Consider the following 6,056-nt stretch of genomic DNA (forward strand, 5'->3'; position numbering starts at 1 on the left):
CAAATAATCCAAATTGTGCTTTTAAGATAATCCAAGTAAAGGTTGGACATTAACCAGTGTTTGTTTAATATCAAATGTAATAGTTTAATATGAATGCATTTTAATTTTACATATAAATAATGAGATGATTGTGATATTTTCATGCCTTGTAGGTATTTACTTTAATTTGACACTACAGATATTAATAGATCTGGGTTTGAATCCAATTTCCACATTACCTTGGGAGCTTTGAGTTCTTTGAGCCCTCAGTTTTATCACTTAAAAAATGGGGATAAAATCTACCTTGAAGACTGTTGTGAAGATTGCATGAAAAAAATTTGTAAAGGACCTAGAACAAATTAGGTGCTCATTAAATTCCATTTTCTCTTTCTACAGTCTGGATAAATTAAATTTGATCTTTTTAAAAGAGGAAAGTATTATGCTAGATTTTTATTTCAAAAAGTCACTTTTGGTTAACCTTAAATATTTGATCAATGCACTTAGTCCCAAATCTTCAAAATAAAAATGATCAAAAATATAATTCTTTTGGAAATAATAGAAAATTTGAAGAAAAGTTTCAAGGATAGGAATAGCACAAGGAATAGTACAAAGAAAACCTGATTGTATTGTATTTGTATGGATTTACCTATAATTAACATTTTACCTTACTGGCTCTCTCATTTTCTCTCTCTTTCTCCATATGTTTGTGTGTGTGTGTGTGTGTGTGTGTGTGTATTTTTTTTCTGAACCATTTGAGAGCGAGTGGCATACATCTCAGAACTTACCCTTCAATATTTCAATGTGTATTTCCTCTTACCTTACCATAATACAGTTATCAAGTTCAGCAGAGTTAACATTGATAGAATATTTTTTACCTAACCTACCATCCTAATTCCAATTTTGTCTGTCAACCCAAAAATGTCTTCTTTTAATTTTAAGATTTTATTTATTTATTTGACACACAAAGAGAGAGATAGCACAAGCAGGGTGAGGAAAGGGAGAAGCAGACTTTCTGCTGAGTGGGGAGCCTGATGTGGGGCTCGATTTCAGGACCCCGGGATCATGTATCTATACACACACACACACATATAGTATATATATATATATATATATATACACACATATAGTATACTATCTATAGACATATATAGTATATGTCTCCTTTAATCTGATTTAATCGGATTAACAAAAATTTTATCTTATCATTTATTTAATCATTGATAAATTGCATACATGGATGGCTAGTGTAGCTATAATTTAATTACAGGGCAATAGAATCATCAACATAGCAATAATTTTAAACTCATCTACCCAGCTTTCTTGTCCTCTGTAATCTGCCCCACTTTAATTTCCTATATGCTGCTAAAGGTAGCAATTTACAGCTGGAAAAACACAAGCCTGGGGCAGGAGCTTTGGGTGTGAATTCTAGCTCTACTGCTTGTTGACTGCATGGTCTGAAACAAGGTTCTTAACTTCTAGCTTCTTCCAAAAAAATTGTAGCCACTCAGTTAATAACTGAGGAGCCAATAAATAAATCTAGTTAATAGGTTTGTTAGGAAAATTAAATGCAATTATTTGCCTAAATGAGCCCGCAAAGATTCTTGGCACATAGCAGTTTCTCTGAAAATGTTTATTCCTTTGTCTTCCTCCTGTCAGTGTCAGGTTGTTGCTACATTCATTGCAGCCTCCTTAACTTTGTTCATACAGACTCCAACCTCTGCTTTGTCTTCCCCTCTCTTTGAAGCCTACCCAAAGCCAGAGTATTTGCTAAAATTCAGCTCTACTTTTTTTTTTTAATATAATTTTTTTTATTTTTTATAAACATATATTTTTATCAGCTCTACTTTTTAATGTTTTATTTATTTATTTGACAGAGAGAGAGAAAGAGAGAGAGAGAGAGCATAGCAGTGGGGAGAAGCAGACAGAGGGAGAGGGAGAAGCAGGCTCCCCGCTAAGCAGGGAGCTGGATGTGGGGTTCAATCTCAGGACCCTGGGATCATGACCTGAGCTGAAAGCAAAAGCTTAACCGACAGCCACCCAGGTACCCCTGAGCTCTACTTCTTTAAAGCCTTCATGAAGCCATCATTAATCTCAGTACTCCCTCTATCTTTAAAACCCTTATGATTCTTTATTGAAATATCTTCCTTTGTAGTTCTTAACTTGATGAGCACTCCACTGCCCCACTGTTGATGTCATCTATGATGTCACGAGGGTGGTGGCCATCAAGATTGTAATCTGTAGACTGGGTAGCCTCCAGGATCTCTTCAACGATTCCAGAGAGTTCTCTGGCTATCGATGCTGCACTGGAGTGCCTGGCTGGCTCAGTTGGTAGAGCATGAAGCTCTTGATCTTGGGGTTGTAAGTTGAAACCCCACTGTGGGCATGAAGCCTACTTAAAAATAAATAAGTAAAAAAAAATAGGGGTGTCTGGGCGGCTCTGTTGGTTAAGCATCTCTCTTTGGCTTAGGTCATGATTCCAGGGTCCTGGGGTCCAGTACCAAGTCGTGCTCCCTGCTCAGTGTGAGTCTGCTTCTCCCTTTCCCTCTGCCCCTGTTTTCTCTCGTGTACTCTCTCTCTAATAAATAAATAAATTTTAAAAAAAATAAATAGATAAATAATAAAATTAATAAAAAGTATTGGTGTCACATCTGTTGGGCAATATTGACAATCTCATCATAAGTGATTTTCCATGGTGCTTAATGTTTTTCTGCTTCTTTCTATCTCTTGGTGGTTCCTTGAAGGCTTTGGTAATCGGCACCAAGTCAGAAGGTACCGCTTCAGTCTGGGTCTGTCTGTTCTGAATGGTCAGTTTCATTGTAATCTTCAGACCCTTCCCATCACCTCTTGCCTTGGCGATATCATCACCAAACTTTCTTGGAGACAGACCCAGGGGGGCCAGTCTTAAGGGCCGGGGCGGAAGTGGCAGTGACTTCCCCACCGGTGCACCTCAGGTATATGACTTTGATGTCCCTGAGGTTGAACTCAGGCGGCATGGCGGAGGCGGCAGGTGTCGGATGAACCCAGATTCGAGACAACAGAGGAGAGTTGCACCTAGGTGTCCTCCCAGCTAAAAGCTGAAAGTGAATGAATGAAAGCTTAAAACACTAACATTGAGGGTCCCAATAAGGCCACAAACACAGACGCTCTCACATAAAGAAGCAAACACATGATTTGTAGTAGGTACTCAGTAAACACTAATGCTTGTACACATGCTTGTACTACGGGGACACTTAAAATGAGAAATGTTCTATGCCTGGTGCTTTCCCTGCAGAGTGATATGAATCCTTGCAGCAGGGGAGGTCGCTGTAGTCCCATAGTCCCACGCGGAGGTCGCCAAAGTCCCATTTTACAGATGAGGAACCTTTGGTGCAAGGTCACAGAGCTAGAGAATGGCAGAGCCAGATTTTGAACCTGGGGTTGGTTCCATACTTCCTTTTATATTGGATAGTCACCTATGCTGAAATTTATGTTAAGAAAATACAGATTTTTGACCCACGTGTGACAAATTCACATTAAGTTTTAGAGAAACGAAAACGGTAGCGGAGTTGGGCGGGTCTAAGCTCTTGTTCAACATAAACTCATTTTTGTCCCCATGAGTCAAGGTAGCCTGTGGTTGACTCAGTGTGACTCAAAATGACAGTTTTATGTGCTGCTAAGGGAGAACTGGTTGACTAATAGGTAGTTCAGAAACCTTTTACACACAAAAAGCTCAATAATTTCCCACTTTAAAAGTGTCACTCGCAGTCATCAGGTAACGACCGGTAACAGCTGCTCAACAAATAGGCATTTATGATGAGGGCTTCAGTGCGAGGACCTGGACAGAACGACCCCTTGGGGCCCTCCCCATGAATGTAATCAATCTCACCAAACCTCAGGCGGAGCCCAGAGTGGAGTACTTCTCTCCTGTCTCGCACCGTTGTGCTGCTGTTTCCGAAGAACACACCTTCTCTCTCCAGCTGGGAAGTCCTGTGAGGGCAGAGACTTGACTTTTCCTTTCGTTTCCCCAAGCACCAGCTGCAGAGCTGAACACGTAGTAGGTACTCAATAAACACTAATGCTTGTACACATGCTTGTACTACGGGGACACTTAAAGCCAGGTCAGAGCAACAGAGGACTCTAAATAATGACCCTTCAGAGCCATTATAAAAGGGATGGGGGAGGCGTATGTCTCAGCAAAACTCCGCAGATGACATTTACTGCCTAAGAGCTCTAGAAGCCACTGTGTTATTGTTGTTGCTAAACATGGACCTGAGTAAACGAAGAGGTCTCTTTTCTCAACTCTGTTCCTATTTTGGTCTCAACCTTGACAATGTGTGATACGGAAATGAGTCTGCCTTTGTCCCTAATAAAGGACATTTCTGGAGTTAGAAACACTAATCAGTTTCAACAGGTTTTAGAGTTGTATGACCCAGCACCAATGTTTTTGAAACGAAGACTCAGGACCACATCTTTGTAAAGAAGGCACAAGCTAAATCACAGGATATTCCTCCTACAGGATTTGATGGAATGAATAACCACATTAAAAAGTCAAAACAAAATAAAATACACAAAAAAGTTTTAAAAAATGATGAGCAGCATTTAAACAAGAAGAAGTGTATCATTTAATTTATTTATATTTGATCCTAGTTTTATAAAAGCCTTTCTTCTATCCAGTTTAAATATGCACAGAGGACTGCTGGGTTGATGTGTACTTTGGTAAAAGGTGAAAGATTTATGCGATCTGAAGAGAAACCAGAGTATCGTGGACTTTAATATTAATAATGATTTATTTCATGTGGAGGTGTTTGGGCTAAAACTTTACTTGGGTATATCCTGTGTTACTTGAATTCTTTGCTGTGTATATGCATTATTAAAAAGTCAATATATATTTTGAAAGCCGCGTTAGCAACTTTGCAGGGTATAGCACATTGAGACAATGTCCTCCTGCTCATGTGCTCAGGTATTTATGGTCTTAACAATCAGCTTCCTTTCTCTTATTCTGGAGACTAGTCAGCGTTTGCACACATAATCCTAACTATAGGATTTCCTATCCCCAGACTCTTGCCCTGTGGCATTGCTCTAGACTGAATGTTTGTGATGCCCTCACCCCACCCCACAAATCATATGTTGAAATCCTGACTCCCAAAGTGATGATATTTGGAACTGAGGCTATTGAGATGTGATTAGGTCAAGAAGATAGAGTCCTCTTGAATGGAATTAGTTCCCTTATAGAAAAGACCCCAGAGAGACCCTTTACTCTTTTACCATGTAACAACACCATGTGAAGGTGGCCAGCTATGTACTGGGAAGCGGGCTTTCACCAGACACAGCATCTGCTAGCCCCTTGATCTTGGATTCTCCAGCCTCTAGACCTGTGAGAAATAAATTTCTATTGTTTACAAGCCACCCAGTCTATGCTATTTTGTTAGAGCAACCTCAGTGGATTGACACAGGTGTCCAGTCTGCCTTTAGGTGGCCTTCTGCTCACCATTTTTTTTTCTTTTTCTGAAGATTTATTTATTTGAGAGAGAGAGAGAGGAGAGAAAGACTGCACACGTGCACCAATGTGTACAAGTAGGGGAGGGGCAGAGGGAGAGAGAATCTCAAGCAGACTCAGATGAACACAAAGGCCCAAGTGGGGCTTAATCTCAAGACCCTGAGACCACTACCTGAGCAAGATAAAGAGTCTGATGCTTAACCAACTAAGATACCCAGGTGCTCCTCTGGCCACCATTTTCTTAATATTGGAGTTTTACTTCTGCTAAGCATCACAATTTTAACCTCTCATCATTGTTTTTCTACATAAATCTTTGTTCATAACTCTGACTACTTTTTAGGATAAAATCATAGAAGTAGGGTCAAGGCATATGACTTTTTTAATGGTCATGATCTTATATAGCCAAATTGATTTTCAAAAAAGCTATACTAATTGATGCTTTCACTAGAGGTATGTATAAAAATGCCTCTTCCATAACTCTCTTACCAGCACTAATCATTTTTTTGTTTGGTATTTGTGCCCATTTGATAAACGAAAATGGTATTTAATTGCTGCTTTAATTAGCATTTCTATTATTAGTGAGTTTTTTAAATATGAGGAT

General features: G+C 39.3%; 1 pseudogene; it reads right to left on the bottom strand.

Moving 5' to 3' along the window:
• Positions 1–2,134: 2,134 nt before the first annotated feature.
• Positions 2,135–3,005, bottom strand: LOC106007193 (annotated as a pseudogene).
• Positions 3,006–6,056: the final 3,051 nt, after the last annotated feature.

This window comes from Mustela putorius, unplaced genomic scaffold, assembly GCF_011764305.1.
Source record: "Mustela putorius furo isolate JIRA1106 unplaced genomic scaffold, ASM1176430v1.1 tig00000242_pilon_pilon_pilon, whole genome shotgun sequence".
Lineage (NCBI taxonomy): Eukaryota > Metazoa > Chordata > Mammalia > Carnivora > Mustelidae > Mustela > Mustela putorius.